Source organism: Balaenoptera physalus (genome assembly GCF_965194825.1).
Source record: "Balaenoptera physalus genome assembly, chromosome: 18".
Classification (NCBI taxonomy): domain Eukaryota; kingdom Metazoa; phylum Chordata; class Mammalia; order Artiodactyla; family Balaenopteridae; genus Balaenoptera; species Balaenoptera physalus.
This window is the reverse complement of record NC_138899.1, coordinates 10025490-10043970: the sequence shown is the minus strand read 5'-3', so window position 1 is coordinate 10043970 and position 18481 is coordinate 10025490. Positions and strand designations below refer to the sequence as shown.

The window sequence follows — 18481 nt, the reverse complement described above, 5'->3', positions numbered from 1 at the left end:
TGGAGGTTAATGTTCAGAACTCAAACAATTGTTACAGGACGGGGTGGGGAATGTTGAGACTTGCCAAAGACACACTGAGAGCCGCACTGAGAGCCAGGAGCTAAACTGAGATGAGGAACCAGTACTCGAACTCATGGAGCTGAATTGATTTAGGTTTCCTTCTGAGGCTGCCTCAGGCCCGGGGGACACAGAGACGTGCGTTATGGTTACAGGCAAAGTGACCATGCTTTTCACCCAATCCAGGAGGTCCTCTGCGCTCTTGCTAGAGATCTTTTTATTAGGCTTCCTAAATAGACCTGAGTCCTTTCAGGCTATTTCTGTGGAAATAAAAGAAGACCAGCCACGTGAGAAAAACAGGTTATTTATTCAGAGCTTGTTACAGCCGGGGGGGGGGGGTGGGCAGCCACCATCACTTGCGTTTGCAGAGACTCAAAGGCGGGCAGGGGAGGGGGAGCTTCGCAGTGGAGAAGAGGGAAGGCCCCGCGTGTGCGCTGGTTGTAGCCTGTTGGCTTGGGAAGCTGGAGGTGGGCTAAGTCGGTGATTAGGTAGGGTGCCTATTTGGTTTTCTCTGACTGGTGGGAAGGTGGAAGCAGGGGTGAATATTAGGGAAACTATGATTTATTAATCAAGACCTGGCCATTTGGGGTAGATTGTTACAGAGTTATTGTTTAGCTTCCTGTATTGTCACTAGGAATGGCAACCTGGCTTCTGCAAGTCTGACTGACAGCAGGCTGGCTTCCTGGGCTGTTGATTGTAGATGGGGGGTTGGCTTCCTCACAGGCTGCTGCAGGTTGTGGGTCAGATTTCATTTGCATAAATGGTCTGCTCATCGTCCATTTGTATATTCAGTCTCTCATTTGTTTGTTTATTTTTATGATTACTTTTTCTAAACAGACTACTTCCTTGAGGTGGTCTTCCTTCCTTCTACTATCATATTCAAAAGCCTCCCTCCCTTCTGATCATAAACCTGTCCCTGAGAATGGGTACCCTCCCTCAACATCCTCCCTACCTGGAAGCTAAGGCCTTCTGTCCTCCTGGGGCACCTCTCCCATTGAGACTTGGGGGTAAAATTTATCTCTACAGTTTGGTTCCCTTGAAGGTCTTAATCTCATCAGTCCTCAAAATCTTTTTCCTGTTTCTGTTTCTCTGGGGACCATGGCCTCTTCAGGCAAGCTGGTCCATTGGTGACTGCCCCCGTGACCTGCTTCTGGGTGGCCGGGAAGGACAAGTCTCTCATACTGTTGCATAAAAAAAAAGATGAATTAAGATAAAAAGCTCTGTCAACAGTTGAGAATAACTATTGCGTATGTATACATTTGTGCCTATTTTTCTTTTTGAGCCTATTGGTTTATTCTGCTTTTAGATCAGACATGAATCTGGCCAAAAGGAGAAAATGAAATACTTTACGTTTCCTTCTTGTGCTCCCCTTTCAGCTGTTCAAGGCTAATGACAGAAACCGCCCCCTCCCAACCTCAGTATCCTATGCGTTTAAAAGACCCTCCAGTATTAGCTCTTTGGAAGCCCAGTGTTTTAAATTTGTGAAATAGGCAGGCAGGGCATAATGCCATGATTCCAACTCCCTGGGACTCATTTCAGGAGTTTGATTAACTCTGGTCTGGCTCAGCAAAGGGAAGCTGAAGTGTCCGCTTAAGTGAACAGGTAGGGGGCATTCAAATGAGGGCTGTTGTCTGCCAAGATCAGAGCAGCGTTGCACATTTTAAGGAGTCTGATCGCAAGACCTCAGATGGTTGTAGCACCAACCTGAAGCCTATTTGGTCAGAAGTGGCCACTTGAGCAGTCTTAGGGCTTGGCGAGGGATTCTTTGTTTCAGAAAGTGCTTCCCACAGGGAGGAGGGAATGTGAAGTGAGGGAGCCCTCTCTTGGAGGAGGAAAGCTAAGGAGGAAAGTTTGGAGCCTGGGAAAGACCGAGACTGGGGAAGAAGGGGTAAGCTAAGGACTCTCAGGTCACCTTTATTGGCAGGTAGGTACTCAGGAGAACGCCAGTCTGCATTTCCGAATTCAGCTCATGGGAAAACCAACAACTGTTTTTAAGACAAAAGGTTAAAGGGTATACTACCTGCAAGGAAAACTTTCCCCAGAGTATCTAGATTATAGGTGACAGGGTTAGAAATGTTCTCTGCTCATTTGTTTGGCTGAGATAAGAATTCTGAAGGTGGGAACGGAGTGGGTGGAGGTGGGTTATACGTGTGTTGTAGGGAGCTGGGAATGGGCACCACCTTCTACTCAGGGACACGGGGAGCGCCATTTGAATGTATTCCGTTATGGCCCCGAGTCCGTTTTCTTGGCTTTTCTCAACAAGACTGACAGCAGAGATGATCCAAGTGAAGATAATCCGTGAATGTTCTGAATACTAATTTTGATGAGTGTGGTAAGCAGTTTCCGACAGGGCTTCCAATGGGCCCCTCTCATACGGGAAATATGCGTAATAAATGTTGTTTCTGCAGCAAGAGATAACTAATACACTGAAGTATTATTATTCCACTGCACCAACCTCCTTCTCCTCGACTGTATACATCCACTTGGCTGCCAAGTTCTGTAGGGATTTATCTTTCTTTAAAGTTTTCACCTCTACCCTCCTCTCTAGCCTTCCAGCCACTGCCTATTCCAAGGAAAGAGTTAAAGTTCTTGGAAAATTATAGGAAAATAGAGCCCTGACATCTGCAGAATGTCCACCAGCCAAGTGGTGGTTCTTCCAGTATAGCAAGTCTCCTTTAGCTGTGTGCCAATTAGATGGCCTTTGCCTGCAAATGACATAAAAATATGAAAAAATAGTGAATTACATAAGTAAAGGGTTTAGTTTTCTTATACAACAAAAAGTCTGGAGTTAGGTGTCGAGGATGTTATCCAAGCAGGGATTGGCAAACTTTGTAAAAGACCAGAGAGTAAGTATTTTAGGCTTTGTGGGTCATACAGACTGTCGCAACCACTCAGCTCTGCCCTTGTAATGCAAAAGCAGCCAGAGACAATATACAAATAGACAAGTGAATAGCAGCCATAGACAATGTAAACAAATGAGCATGGCAGCTTACCAATAACACTTTATTTATGGACAATGAAATTTTAATTTCATATAATTTTATGTGCGATGACATATTATGCTTCTTTTGATTTCCTCCCAACCATTTAAAAATTATAAAAATAAAAAATGGTAAAAACCATTCTTGTAGGCTGAATAAAAACAGGCAGCAAGTTGGATTTGCTGACCTTCATATTAGCCTCCTTCTACCTTCCTACAATCACATTCTAGTGTATGGTTTGGTCTTCATGGATGCATCATGACTGCTGCTGTTCCAGTCATTGTGTCTGCATTCCAGGGAAAAAGAAAAAGGAAGAGGAAGGAAGAAGGAGTAGCTTCTGGATCAGGTCATCAAAAATCTTCCACAGGAGTAAGTAATTAATCTGAGAATTGGTTGCTATTTAGTTTTTCAAAGAAGTTAATTGTGCAATGAACATTTTAAAAAATCCAGGCATAAGATAGTACCAGAAAAAAACAAAATAGTTTCCTCCTTTGATTCAGAAATAACAAATTTCTAGGAGTGCATGGTGAACCTGAAAGGGAATGCTTAAGTGATGCTTCAGTGAAAAGTGCAAAACACTTGTGGAGGTGGCCTCTGCGGATGATGCCAGTGCCACGAAAGAGCAAAGACACGAAGCAGGTGCTTGCCTGCTTTCTCCCAAAGCCCAAAGAACTACGCGACATAGAACAGAATTAGCAACAGCCCTGGAAAACAAAACAAAACACCTCTGAGGCAGAGGTGTAAGACCAGAAGAGCATCCTTAAATTTCCTTGGCTGGGAGGTATGCTTATTCATCCATCCACCATCCATTTGTTTACTTCTCTGGGATCTGGGAGACAGCCATGAAGGAGAGATATGAGGTCCTGACCTCGTGGGGCTTATGCTTTTGGATGAGACGGAAAATAAACAAATGAACAAAAAATATGTAATTTGATATCTGTTGGTGGCAGTGCTAGGAGGAGAAATAGAGCAGGGGCAGGTGTCACAGAATGCAAGGCTGCTATGGTTCAGGTAGGGTCTTTGGGAAGACCTTTCTGCGGAGATGGCATTGGAATAGAAACCCAAATAAAGTGAGGGGATGAGCCACACAAAGGCATGGGGGCAGGTGTTCCAGAAAGTGATGTGGTCTGCAGACAGGAAAGACTGGCTTTTTTTTCCCTCCCGGAAGAGCAAGCAGCCCAGTGTGGCAAAGGGGGGTGAGCACGGAGGTTGAAGAGGAGGTGACACGAGAGGGGCCTGCGGGCTGCGGGGAGAGCTGCCCCTCCTGCCCCACGTGGAAAGGGTTGGAGGACGGCGAGCAGGGAGGCACTGCGGATGAACGTGTCATGCTCTAAAAGGCCCCGTCGGCTGCCCCGTGGAGAACTAGCAGGAGGGGCAGCAGTGGAAGCAGCATAAGGGGCCCGTTCAGTTATAGTTATTACTGTGGATTCTTCTCCTTTTATCATTAGAGGGAAAAAGCATGAAGAAGACGGATTTCAGAGCCCCTCAACCTTGCGTCTGAATCATGGCTCTGTCATTTGCTGGTTGTGCCACCTTTCTGCCATCTCTGAGATGTATTTCCTTCACAAAAGGAGGACACCAATAGTTGTCTCACGTGACTATTCCAAGAATTAACTGAGAAATATATGTCGAGCACCTACCACGGTTCCTAGCATTAAATGTCATAGGCATTTAATAAATGTTCATTCCATGCCTGCAAAGGACTGAATGTTTGTGTCCCCTCAAAATTCCTGTGTTGATGGAAGCAACCTAAATGTCCATCGACAGAGGAATGGATAAAGATGATATGGTACATATATACAATGGGATATTACTCAGCCATAAAAGAGAATGAAATAATGACATTTGCAGCAACATGGATGGACCTAGAGATTGTCATACTGAGTAAGTCAGAGAAAGACAAATATCATATGATATCGCTTATATGTGGAATCTAAAAAAATGGTACAGGGACTTCCCTGGTGGTGCAGTGGTTAAGAATCCGCCTGCCAATGCGGGGGACACGGGTTCGAGCCCTGGTCCAGGAAGATCTCACGTGCCGCGGAGCAACTAAGTGTGTGCGTCACAACTACTGAGCCTGCGCTCTGGAGCCCATGAGCCACAACTACTGAGCCTGCGTGCTGCAACTACGGAAGCCCGTGTGCCTAGAGCCCATGCGCCACAATAAGAGAAGGCACCGCAATGAGAAACCCACGCACCACGATGAAGAGTATCCCCTGCTCGCCACAACTAGAGAAAGCCCGCTCGCAGCAACGAAGATCCAGTGCAGCCAAAAACAAACAAACAAACAAACATAAATGGTACAAATGAACTTATTTACAAAACAGAAATAGACTCACAGATGTAGAAAACAAACTTATGGCTACTGGGGGGAAAGCGGGGCTCAGGTGGGTTAGGGATAAACTGGGTGATCTGGATTGACATATACACACTACTGTATATAAAATAGATAACTAATAAGGACCTACTGTATAGCACAGGGAACTCTACTCAATACTCTGTAATGGCCTATATGGGAAAAGAATCTAAAAAAGAGTGGATATATGTATACATATAACTGATTCACTTTGCTGTACACCTGAAACTAATACAACATTGTAAATCAACTAAGCTCCAATCAAAATTTTAAAAAAATTTCTGTGTTGAAATCCTAACTCCCAAGATGATGGTGTTCGGAGGTACGGCCTCTGGGGGGTGATCAGGTCATGACAGTGCAGCCCTCAGGATTGGGATTAGTGTCTTGCAAGAGAGCTCTCTTGTCCCCCTTCCGCCATGTGAGGACAGAGGGAGAAAACATCTGTCTCTGAACCAGGAAGCAGTTCCTCACCAGACACTGAATCTGCCTTGATCTTGGACTTCCCAGCCTCCAGGAATTGTGAGAAATAAATGTTTGCTGTTTAAGCCACCCACTCACTCTATGGTATTTTTGTTATAGCAGCCCAAATGGACTAAGGCAGTCATTTTGATCAGAGAGGACATTTCTAACCACCGTGTACAAAATGGCAATATCCCCCCAACACCAGACGCTCCAAAGCTCCTCACTCTATTTCTCACTCAGCCCCATCAGGAATGGGAGCGCTATGAAGGCAATGACGTGGTTTCTTGGTCACTGCTAATCCTACCACCTAGAGTGGTGTTTGACTTAAATACTTATGTCTCAACTGGTGTCTGATGAACAAACAATTTTGAAAATGAATGCCTTTGTTTGAGTGTTTATTAAAATTAGGGCCTTAGATTTGAATGCTTGGCAGTTCCAAATGTTGACCACATGGAAAGCTTCAACTACCATCCTGTTAGTGGTCAGGGTTGATTTAGCTACTATGCAAGATTCAGCAAGAGGCTTTCTTAACTTATTCGTTACCCTAATTATATCCTTCCCAAAACTGGATCGTCCAGCAGGGTGGATTATCTTGTTTGTAGATTCTTCAAACTAGAACAGATAAGAAGATTTGCTCTCTATTTAGAATCTCTGAAAATGTTTTGGAAAGATATTTGCGGATGAGAAAAAAAAAAACCCTCCATACTTCATTGTCTGCTATATGAACTTGGGCTCAGAAATTGATAATCAGAAGCAATTCCTGCTAATCAACCTGACAAGAGGAAGTTTAGGAAAAGACAGACATACAGGAATATAATGGAAGTGAGATTCTTATAGGACTTTATAAAGTCTCCCGGGATACCCCAATTCTCTGATAGCGATTGAAAGTAATATTTTTTGGAGTGAATTGACAAATAAAATGACATTGGCCTGAGTAAAAATAGGATATTAATGACCCTGAAGGACTGAGGTTATTACACGGTTAATGATGCTCTTTTTTCCTCTTATTTTTTTTGATAGGTCATCTTTGCCATTAGCAACTGGAACAAGAGTTAAAATGCATGTGGCATTTCTAAAATGCCATTTCTTGCTGAAAGGTTAGCACCATAATGAAGTTTCAGGGAAAATACGAGGCCATCTTTTCTGTCTTCTTGTAAGTATGTATAGTCCATAGGCTGTTGTCAGCCAGCCTGAAGATTATTTGATTGCAAGCTAGTGAAAGCTTGGTTTCTAAACATTCAGTGACCTGATACCGTGAATGGTTAGGGTGTTGGAAGGATGAATTATGCATTCTGACTGTAGGGGGCCTCAGACATAAGATATATGTAGAGATGTTTTGTGGTAACTGAAATACTTCCCTTTAAATTTCAAATAGTATGTCAAAATATCATGTTATAAAGACCAACATCCTAGTTATATGATTAAAAGTAAAGTCATTTGCATGAGAATACTTTTGCATGGAATAAGGTACAGTCCTCTAAAATGTTTCTTTTGACTCTGAAGAATTCATTATAGAAACTATGTTTACCTAAAACTGGAAGAGGATGAAATTGGATTTGAAGCATCACAAAGTGATTGATGGGCCCAGCCACCTGTCCTACCTGGATCAAAGTTCAAGGTAATTTCTATTTTACTTTAATATCATGCCTTCACCAAAGGATCAAAGAAGAGTAAAATGTATAGAACTTATGAAGCACTGTGCAATGCAGTCATGATGGGTGGCATATGAAACATTAACTATGTAAGCATAAATGTTTAGCACTTACTCTTTGACAAAGTGTTTCACATCTATTAGCATATTGAATGCTCAAATCTGACATTTATTTCCTGCCTGTTTTACAGGTGCTCAGGGAGATTTAGGGAGGTTTTCCAAAACACATTGCTCTTAAGTGGCAGAGCCTGGTATCCCTGTGTTTTCTTCCTACCATGTCATGCTGCTTATTTAAGTCTGGCAAGGTCCTTGCTTTGCACCATAACATAAGCTGTTTAATACTAGGAATTGCAGATGTGTAAATGAAGAGGACAGAAAACACTCACATTAGTGCAAAGAGGTGATAAAATGTTTTAAAATCACCTGGAAAGCCACTCTAGAGAATGAGTCCTGCCCCAATTGCTGAAAAAGAGCAATTTGGATCTAATCATGTGACATTTACCTGAACTACTTTCTAGAATGAAGTGGGCATCTTTGACCTACATTTTAAAAATCCGTTATTTATAAAGGCAGCTGAAAAACAGGAGAGTACAAAAGGGCTTGTAGGGAAAAGCAGTGGTCCCTGCTCACAGTTTTCTCTGCATTCTCCTCCCTCCTTCACCTCCTGACTTCGTGGGCGCTGCATTTACTTTGATATTGCCATGTTGCTGATATTTACAATCTGGGTTAAGTCTCTGGTGCTTTGGGTATAGATGATTGAAAACAATAAACTGTCATAGCTTCCTTACTGGTCTCTGCTTCCACTTTGCCCCTTTTAGTCTGTTACTGATGCTGTAGCCTGAACGATCTTGTTAAAATCATGTCACTCCTCTGGCCCCATTCCCTGCAATGGCCCTCATTCACTCAGGGTAAAAGCCAAAGTCCTTCTAAGGGCTTATAAAGCTCGACACACGGGCCTACCTCCCCCGACTCAGCTCCCTCAACTCTCCTCTTGCACTTAAACCATGAAAATATAGCTCTAGATGGGAAGACGCTTTGTTGGTTTTGTTTCCTATCTTGTTTCTGATATAGCCCAGGTGCGTTGACAATGCCTGGCACATAGCAGATACTCAACAAACATTTGTTGAATGAATAAGTACAACTTCCATTATTGTGATTATATAAACACTACTTATTGAGAACTGAGAATCAAGTAGCTTCTGATCACGTTGCTTCCCTATGGTTCCAATGTCATGACCCCCGTGCAACTTAAGAAAAAAGTGTTCAAACTGGTTTGAACATTTCTTTCTTAGTCTCTTCCAAAGCAAACAAATTAAATAGAAGTAGCCCTGGTCCAAATATGAAGCAACTAAAAAGTGGTATGATTTTTAAGCAATTGTTCTTTTTTCATAATATCTCCCCCCTTCTTTTTTGGATGTAATATATTCTCATATTAATTTTCATATTAATATCAATTTTCATATGCATCAGAAATTTGTGTAAGCTCACCTCCTTTTCATCTGGGATTATCTTTTCTAGGTGATTTGTCATGGTGGTTTCTGTCATGCTGCAGGCTTCCTTTAGCTTTCTGGTCATTCTTGCATTCTCACTCGTATTCATATGACCTTAAGGAAACACTGACTAGCACCCTGTTTTCCTGGTGGGGTTTGTCATTTGGCAGGGATGTTTTTTATGGTGGAGACCTAGTGATGAAATGAAGGGTTACCCTAACACTGGAATGCGGTGGGCTTCGCTCCGGGATGACAAAACCCACATTAACTGTTTTGATTATCCCTTGATAGTTTTCTATTTCTTTAGGTGAAAACACTTGCTATTTTCTTTATGAGTGAATATCTGGCTGCCAGACATTCTACATGGGATTGGGGTTTTTGACCATTACAGATACAGAACTTTAATTAATACCCCTGCCCCTTGCTGCTGTCCATCACAGCTGCCACCTGACTAGGGAGCTGCTCTCAGGGCCCCCAGAAAGGTTGGCTCCCTCCTCAGCTGCAGCCTCCTCTGTGCATATTTCTGTTTACTTGTTCAATCTCCTATTTTATGCTATCTCCCTCTCCCATTATTATTTATCTTGTGGGCTTATACTTTCAAAAATGAAATGATTGTTTTCTTAACATTTTAATAGAGCCTTGGGAGAAAGAGGACAGATGTCTACACTCAGAATGCCATTTTGAACGGAAGCATATTTAACCATGGAGTGGCTTTAAATCCTGCAGGTTGAGCCTGTTGTAATCAAGTATGGATTATGGCTATTTGATTAAAGAAAATGAAGGTTGATGCCATGGAAGCTTGCTTCTCTTTACTCTGTTCCCATCACGTTCCACTTGGTTTGCATGAAGTACGTTCCTCCTGTGTCTAGGTTTCCTACACACCCAGAAAGCCTGCATCTGTCCCCACTTCCTTGTTAGTGTCTGGAGGATGGAGACTATATTTTATTCATTTTTAAGTCCTTATGCTTACCCCAGCTGCAAAGATTTCCAGGAAATAATTGTTGAATGAAACAGAGCAAAGTCTAAGTAACAGTCCAATACTTTTTTTCTTTTTATTCTTAACTTTTACTAATTACTGCTTCCCTAGACTTACTCAGAAGGCCCCATCCCAGATGTTTCAAGTTTTCATGTACATACTTCATGTACAAGTCATAAGCATCACTATTATCTAGCCACACTTACTAGCTTTGTCCTTCCATTGGTTTCCCTGGTAACCTCTCATTGCCTTTGCTGTCTTGTAGACCTCGTCTAAATACAGCTGAGTCAGCCCACTGGAGTTGCCCCAGACACACTACACTCACATTGTGCTTCCTAGAGAGTTCATCTCTTAAGCACCAAGTGATATACTGTACATATCCCTGCTCACCCTGCATCCATGGCCTTGTCTCGCTTAATGAATATTTTCCACCCTTTAACACTGAACAATAAACCATGTGTGGAGTAGGGGATTTGTGATGGCCTGGATGAAATTTTATAGTTTAATAAATCTACTAAAAACTTGAATTTTATGCTCCTTGCTGATGTGTCAGATTTCCTTCCTGACAGTTTCACATTGCAAAAGGCATCAGGTGTTTCATTTGCCACCTGCATCCTCACTATCAGAGAAGAACTAGCAAGAAAAACAAGTCACAGAGCAGCATCTCTATGGTGACACACAATTTTCCACAGTCCTGACAGTTTGTAGGTAAATCTCCCTCTGAAATTCTTTCCTGTCTCTACCAGCATTTTCCTCATTGACAAACCCTCCACACTTTTCTTGAGAGTCATTGTTCTTGCACTAATGTCTTATTTTTCAAACAGTGCCTTTCTTTAGTTATGATATCATGTCTGTATTATAAGATGTCTTTAATTCAAACTATTTTCTTTTTTTTTTTTAATTTATTTATTTTTGGCTGCGTTGGGTCTTCACTGCTGCACGTGGGCTTTCTCTAGTTGCCGCGAACGGGGACTACTCTTCGTTGCGGAGCACAGGCTCTAGGTATGCAGGCTTCAGTAGTTGCAACATGCGGCCTCAGTAGTTGTGGTGCGCAGGCTCTAGGGCACACGGACTTAAGTAGTTGTGGCTCACGGGCTGAGTAGTTGTGGCTCGAAGGCTCTAGAGAGCAGGCTCAGTAGTTGTGGCGCACGGGCTTAGTTGCTCCGCGGCATGTGGGATCTTCCCGGACCAGGGATCAAACCCGTGTCCCCTGCATTGGCAGGTGGATTCTTAACCACTGCGCCACCAGGGAAGTCCCTCAAGCTGTTTTCTGACGGAGTTTGTATAGGTTCCTATAGACCGTTCCATTTTGAACAGTATTGTGAAAGCTGTCATGACAGTCTTGTGGCATTATCTAGATGGTCAGAATAATAGCTACCTGCTTTTGGTACCTACTGTGTGCAAGACTCTTTATACACATCAGCCAGGTGTTCTGACGCCTTCCATCTACCATGTGGCAGTCACATGTGAGCTCCTGTCCCACGTGATTGGGAAGTCACCCTCCCTCCCTGTGCGCCTCTGAGGATCCGCAGGCCTAGTTTCCCTTCTGCTAGCCACCAGCGTCCAACTAGCTGAGCTCCTGCAAGCTGTCGTTCCTGGCTGTCTCTCATCACCAGCAGCTTTCTCACGGCTGCATCCCCAGTGGAGACTTGAGAATAGCGTAAGGAAATTAGAAATGGAAAAGGAAAAAATCTCTCAGCATCTGAAGTCCAGACACTATATTTCTACGTGCACTTTCTTGCAGTAGTTCTGGTTTCTGCTCTCTTGCCGGGGCCCGCTCCCATTGACTGGGCCCTTTTCCCTCAGGCTCCTCTCCCGGAATACCTGAACACTCCAGCCATGGTCCTCCCTGTCTTCTGTGAAGTGCCTATTTAAGACTTTTGCCTACGTTTTTTATTCTCTGTCTTTTTCTTTGAAAGAAAGAGAGGGGTGAGTTACGGGGTTCCCTTATCTCCAGTCTAAGACAATCAATCTTTATCCTGCAACTAATAAAAGAAATGTAGAGAAAATACACCAAATATTCAAAGTCTCTGACTTCAGTTTGCAGTGAACAGACTTGATGGGCATGAAGTAGCCTGTACCTTCGCTTTCTCCATTCTCTACACACCCCAGGAGGTCTGGGTTACTCCTAAGGTCAACTTCTGGGGAGTTAAGATATTATAGGAGTTTAGAGTTAATTGTACCGTGTTGTATAAAATAAACTAATTTAATTGTTTTTCTTAAAACTGACTGGTTTTTGGTTTCATAATACTGTTCAGGATCGACCTGTTACAGGAACATATAAAAGGTCTACCAGAAAATAGGTTTGATTAAAGGTGTCTTATAGAAGTGATTTCCACTTCTATTTACTAACCCCCCCCCATGAAATCAACATGAATATCATTAGTCTGTAGTTGCCACTATCCACCTCCTTCATTTTAAGTATGGAAACAAAGTTGTCATGCATTCTTTTTTTAAAAAATAGCTTTTTAATGAGGTATAGCATACATTAAGAAAAGTGTCCATGCTATAAGGGCACAGTGTGATGAATTTTCATAAAGTGAACGCATCTATATATTTACAACTTATATGAAGAGGTAGAAGATTAGCACCCAGGAGCCCTCCTCATGCTCTCTTTTAGTTATTGTTTTCCCAAAGGTAACCCCTATCCTGACTTCTAACACTGAAGGCAGTTTTGCCTGTTTTTGCATATGATATAAATGGAATCATACAATATGTAATTTTGTGTGCATGTCTATGTCTACTTTTGTTTTTGAGATCATCAGTGTAGTTAAATGCAGCATGTTTTCATTGCTGTTTATATTGTATGAATAAACCACAATTTAAAAGTTAATTCTAGGGAGATTGAGATTGACATATACACACTACTACATATAAAATAGATAACTAATAAGAACCTACTGTATAGCACAGGGAACTCTATTCACTACTCTGTAATGACCTATATGAGAATGAAAATCTGAAGAAGAATGAATATATGTATATGTATAACTGAATCACTTTGCTGTACACCTGAAACTAACACAACATTATAAATCAACTATACTCCAATAAAAAATTAATTAAAAAAATAAAAATTAATTCTATTATGTACACTCTCAGCTTAATAGACAGTACATAAGAGTTTTCATAGACCCCACCAGCACGCAGTGATAATTCCGATCACTCTATATTCTTCCCAATATTTGCTACTCTTAGTCTTTTAAGATTTTACTCATTCTAACAAGTGTGTAGTGGTACCTTATTGTAGCCTTAATTTTCATTTTCCTGATGACTAACGAGGTTGAGTGCCTTTTCTTCTTCTTCTTCTTTTTTTTTTTTTTGGCTGCACCACACGGCTTGCAGGATCTTAGTTCCCCCACCAGGGATTGAACCTGGGCCCCCTGGCAGTGGAAGCACGGAGTCCTAACCACTGGACCACTAGGGAATTCCCATAGCACCTTTTCTTCTTTATTGCCAATTTGGGTACCATCTTTTGTGAAGCGCCTATTTAAGTCGTTTGCACAATTTTCTGTTATTTATATTTCTTTGTAAGAATACTTTAAACAGGATTTAAATCTTATTTCATTTATTTACTTACTTAATTTATCTTTTTGGCTGCGTTGAGTCTTTGTTGCTGCGCACGGGCTTTGTCTAGTTGGGGCGAGCGGGGGCTACTCTTCGTTGCAGTGCGAGGCCTTCTCATTGCGGTGGCTTCTCTTGTTGCGGAGCATGGGCTCTAGGCGTGCAGGCTTCAGTAGTTGTGGTTCACAGGCTCTAGAGCCCAGGCTCAGTAGTTGTGGCATGTGTGCTTAGTTGCTCCATGGCATGTGAGATCTTCCCGGACCAGGGCTTGAACCCATGTCACCTGCATTGGCAGGTGGATTCTTAACCACTGCGCCACCAGGGAAGTTCGGATTTAAATCTTTTGACAGTTATGTTTTGCAAATATATTCTCCCACTTGTATTTTGGCATTTTATTTACTTAATGTCAATTTTTGGTATACAGAAATTCCTAATTTTAATACAGTCAGAATTTATAAATATTCTTCTTTAGGGTTAGTGGTTTAAGCACCTATTCAAGAAATCCTGGCTATCCCACAAGAGAATAAATATATTCTCCTATGATAGCTTCTAGAACTTTGAAATTTTACCTTTCACATTTGGATCTATAATCTATAGGAATTGATTTTTGCTTATGGTGTGACGTAGGGGTCAAGATTAATGTTTTCTTCCATGTGGATATCCAGTTGATCCTATACTTAACCTACTTTGCTTGCTAATAGCAGTGGATTGATAGTAGTGGTGATAATGAGAATTTTCAGGATAATACTCAGGAAACCATATCACAATAAAATAAAACTAAAATAAAATCTAGCAAACAGTAAAGACTGGGTGGTTGGCTATGAATGGAGGACATTTGGGGACATATATTAACATACCTTCAAAATTATTCCCCATGTGGCTGGGAAAGGACATAGGACCTCTTTCTGAAGAATAACCTGACTTTAATTCATCATACTTGGTATCCCTGTGAGCATAACATTACACAGGTATTCAGAATTTATAACCATACATAGTCTCATTCCTTCCCTGCAATTTGCTCTTTTACACTATAGGATATGCTTTACTTCAATCTAAGGTTAATACTCTATTTTCAAGCTTTATGCAGAATCAAACAATTTATCATTCTTTGTACCCTATTGTGAGAGATGAAGGAAAAAAACAAAACTCTTGTACAAAAATGCACAAAGAAAAGAATTTTAAATTCTATTTTGCTTATTAGTTCAAGAGAGTGTATCCACTATTCTTTTTTATTGAATTTGGAATTGCTATTGTGTAATACATTAAAATTCCCCAGTGTATTATTAGAACAGTCTATTAAATTATGTTTCTAAGAGATGTATCCATCTCTTTTCATATGAATATTATGTAAAACTATGGTTACATATTTCATTTGCTCACTATAGTGTGACTTGCAGGGGTACAGTTTGTCTCTGAGCATTTAAAAACTAGTTACAGGCTAGTGGATCAGATCAGAGAACAAAAGAGTTGAGAGTTGATAAATTGTTGCTTTTTATTGAGGATAATAAATGTGAATGCATGTTTTGAATATCTTCATGACTCTTGCATATCAAGGGGCTAGAGGAAGCTTACATATAATTTATTTATTTATTTTAAATTTATTTATTTATTTATTTATGGCTGCGTTGGGTCTTCATTGCTGCGCGTGGACTTTCTCTAGTTGCAGCGAGCAGGGGCTACTCTTCATTGCGGTGCATGGGCTTCTCACTGCGGTGGCTTCTCTTGTTGCGGAACATGGGCTCTAGAGCGCGGGCTCAGTAGTTGTGGCGCATGAGCTTAGTTGCTCCATGGCATGTGGGATCTTCCCGGACCAGGGCTCGAACCCGTGTCCCCTGCGTTGGCAGGCAGATTCTTAACCACTGCGCCACAGGGAAGCCCAGCTTACATAGAACTTAAAGTGAGAACTTTTGACTGTCCATGGTAGGGGATCCCTTCCTGAAGCGGGGATCCTTCAGGAAGGAGTTGACATGTGGGTGTGTGGTGCTTTGTCACAGAGTGAGAGGGGTTGGGAAGCCCCAGTGCAGGGGCATGGAATTTTAGCCCTACTTTAAGTTAAGATGAGCTACATGTGATAAGAAAAAGTGATCTGTAGCTTTTCCCATCAAAAAGAATCTTTGGTGACTTTAAGAAATCTACTCACCTGGTCAGAATTTGGGCATTAATTACCAGAAAGACTAAAAAGGAGCTTGCAAAGGAAGTGGGAGAATTAAAAAGGGGGGAGGTTCTTCTTTCTCAAGAGGTTTGAGGAGCCATGTCTCTGTTGAATGGCATGTGTTGAATTTGATTCAGTGTTTTTGCTGTCTTTCCTGGAGCAGGCATCAACATGGAGTGTAAAATTAGGGATGACATTGATCTTGGACTTGGTTCATGTATGTATCAACCACAAACTCCATGCCCCACCACATCTCCCAAATGAAAAATCAAAAGTTAACTCTGTTCAGCAAGTCTTCTCTAAAATCTGTGATCTGTAATTTTATCTGGCCAATGAAAAATTCAACTATTTGCTTCTTTTAAAGTCATATTCTGTGTTAGAGCTTTCTTTTACCTTCTAAAGTTTTTACCTTGATCACATTTCTTTTCATACCTGTGGCTCTTTCCCCAGCTGACTTTCCAATTCATTAAAAACAAACAGAAGCCCCAAGAGTCCTATATATCTCCCAAATGTGCCTTTGCCCCCTCCCCTTTTATTTGCTTAATTTAAATTTATCTTACTTTTCAACATGACATACAACTCTAGGTGCATCTGTTTTCATACAGAATTGTGATCTGACAGATATTTACCGTAGGATTAAGTTTTGCAGTTGTTCTTTCGACAGTGTCTTTGCTTCATTGTACCTTGACATGCAGCCTTGAATTCTTCTGCTAGCATTTCACATGTAATTATTTTAGTTGTCTCTGAAATATTATGCCTGGAGTGAACATACCTTAGCCTCGTGGAATAATATACAAATATATTTTTTGAGGTCCATGCCTAATAAAACTGCAGCTGTCTATTCACTGGGGGAAGAAAGGAGCTACAGCTCTTGAGTAAGAGCAAAGTGATAGAAATATTATTATTTAGGGATGAAATGAGCTACAGGTGCAGAATATACTAAAATAATTTTTGTTACCTGCATTCAAAATGCAGTTCTGCTGACAGAGCCTTTAGACAATGTTCGCAGGGCAGCGAACCTCTATTCTCTCCGAGAATCGGAGAGAAAAAAATCAGGAACCTTGGACCTTTCTACTGCTGTCTCCCTAAATGAGTCCTCTGTATACATAAAGACATTTTACAGGGACACTGAGTGTGAGTTTCACTGGAGAACCACCGAATCGTTTACCAATGGAATATATTTAGTTGTAGTCATATGTCTAAGAAGGAGCAATCATGTAACTGAATAATAATAGCAATATCTTTCCCAGGGAAGATTCAAATCAGACAATAAACAGAGCTTCTGTAGGTTTCTCTATGCTTTTCTTCTGGCTGTTAGATTTAGGAAGTTTTTGCTGTGTGCGGACAGCAAAAGGAAAGGGCTGATGCAAGTTTCAAAGCTTCCAAAGGATGAAAAAACATAATTCCCAAGCAGTTATGAGGAAGCCTGTTGTCTCCACTGCTCAACTTTGAAGGACAAAAGTTACTTCTTAGAGACAGACGGGGACACCCACCTGATCAGCATCCCTTTGCCTCAGAGTACAGCTCATGGAGATGTGCTTTGGGGCCTGTCCCGCTGGGGTCTGTCCTGCTGGGTAATCTAGACTCATTGGGTGGTGTCTGGGGGCACCATATTAGAGGTTTGACTGACCACAGGAGCTGGGACTGTTCTCTCAGCCACGCTTGCCAGTGAGCACAAATATCTGTTTCTGGAAGGAACACCAGGGAGAATTGCTTGCTTGATTTGGAGGTACCACTTCCCAGTGAACAATTGAGCATTTCTCTGAATTTTTTTGCTCACTTCTTAGCTTTTGCTTCCCCCTTCACCTCATTTGCCACCTCTTAAAATAGGCTAGATGAAAATTTTAACTTCTCTGTAAAGATATTTTCCCCAAGCCCTTCAGCTAGAAATACTTTCTCTCATTTCTAAACTCCTATAACATTAAAAAAATATTTTTTTCTAGTGGCCCTTATGATGTTCTGTCTACTTGAGGACTCCTGGGTATCCTTAAAAACCCATATCAAATATCCCCTCACAATTAGGCCTTTACTTACCCTCCTATGTTTCCATTTCATTTCCATATGCCCTGTTATAGATCTTAAGATGCTAAACAGTGAAATGTATTTCCTTTTGTATTCCAGGCCCCAGCTCATTGCCCCAGAGAGCAAACATTTTTGAGGTCATTGTCATCTCTTCCCCTTATTAGAAAATAAACCCCTTAAACTTAAGCTCGTGGAATGAACTTCCATTTGGTTATTAGTGAAACTGACCATTCATACTACGTGTGCTCAGATCCATTCTACTCTGCCTCTACTTTAGTCTTCATCCTCTCACAGATGGAAGATCCTGCAGGGTGTGTTTCCCAAGCTCCCACATCAACTGGCTTCCTTTTGGTTTGGCCAATGGGAGATACTGATGGGAGGTATTAGGTGGGAGAGAAGGAGAAATCAAGGGAATTTCCCCTCCACTCTCTACCTTGGGGGAACCTCTTCACCAGAAACTGTGTCCTGTCTGTGGCTCTAGCTCCTGGTGGAGTCCAGCTTCTGCTATGAGACTGAAAGGTCCTCGTAGACCCGGCATCTACCAGATGAGCCCAGTTCCTGGGATACGGTAACACTGCTTCTGTCCCGGAAGCTGAAGAATGGCAGAGGATTCCTGCTGTAGATAATTGCTGGGTTCCCTCACTATCCCCTTTTGGCTTCTTATTTTCTCCTTTACCTGTGGGACCAATTCTCCATTTTCGAATTACCTAGGGTGGTTATTTTTCTAACTATACCCTGGCTAAATCACCAATCCTTGTTTTTCTCAGGCT

The 18481-nt window shown here is 41.7% G+C and overlaps 1 long non-coding RNA gene across 5 annotated transcripts in view; it reads left to right on the top strand.

The window, feature by feature from the left end:
- LOC309647396 overlaps positions 1 to 18481 on the top strand; it is a 245271-nt gene that overhangs the window by 172115 nt on the left and 54675 nt on the right. For 3 of the 5 annotated variants that reach the window (XR_014256011.1, XR_014256012.1, XR_014256013.1), the window contains 2 exons: positions 3336 to 3407; positions 4487 to 5394. This is a non-coding gene — a long non-coding RNA (uncharacterized lncRNA). Of the gene's footprint in view, positions 1 to 3335; positions 3408 to 4486; positions 5395 to 6876; positions 7475 to 18481 lie in introns of those variants that run through there. The other 2 variants (XR_014256009.1, XR_014256010.1) reach the window with 2 other exon arrangements.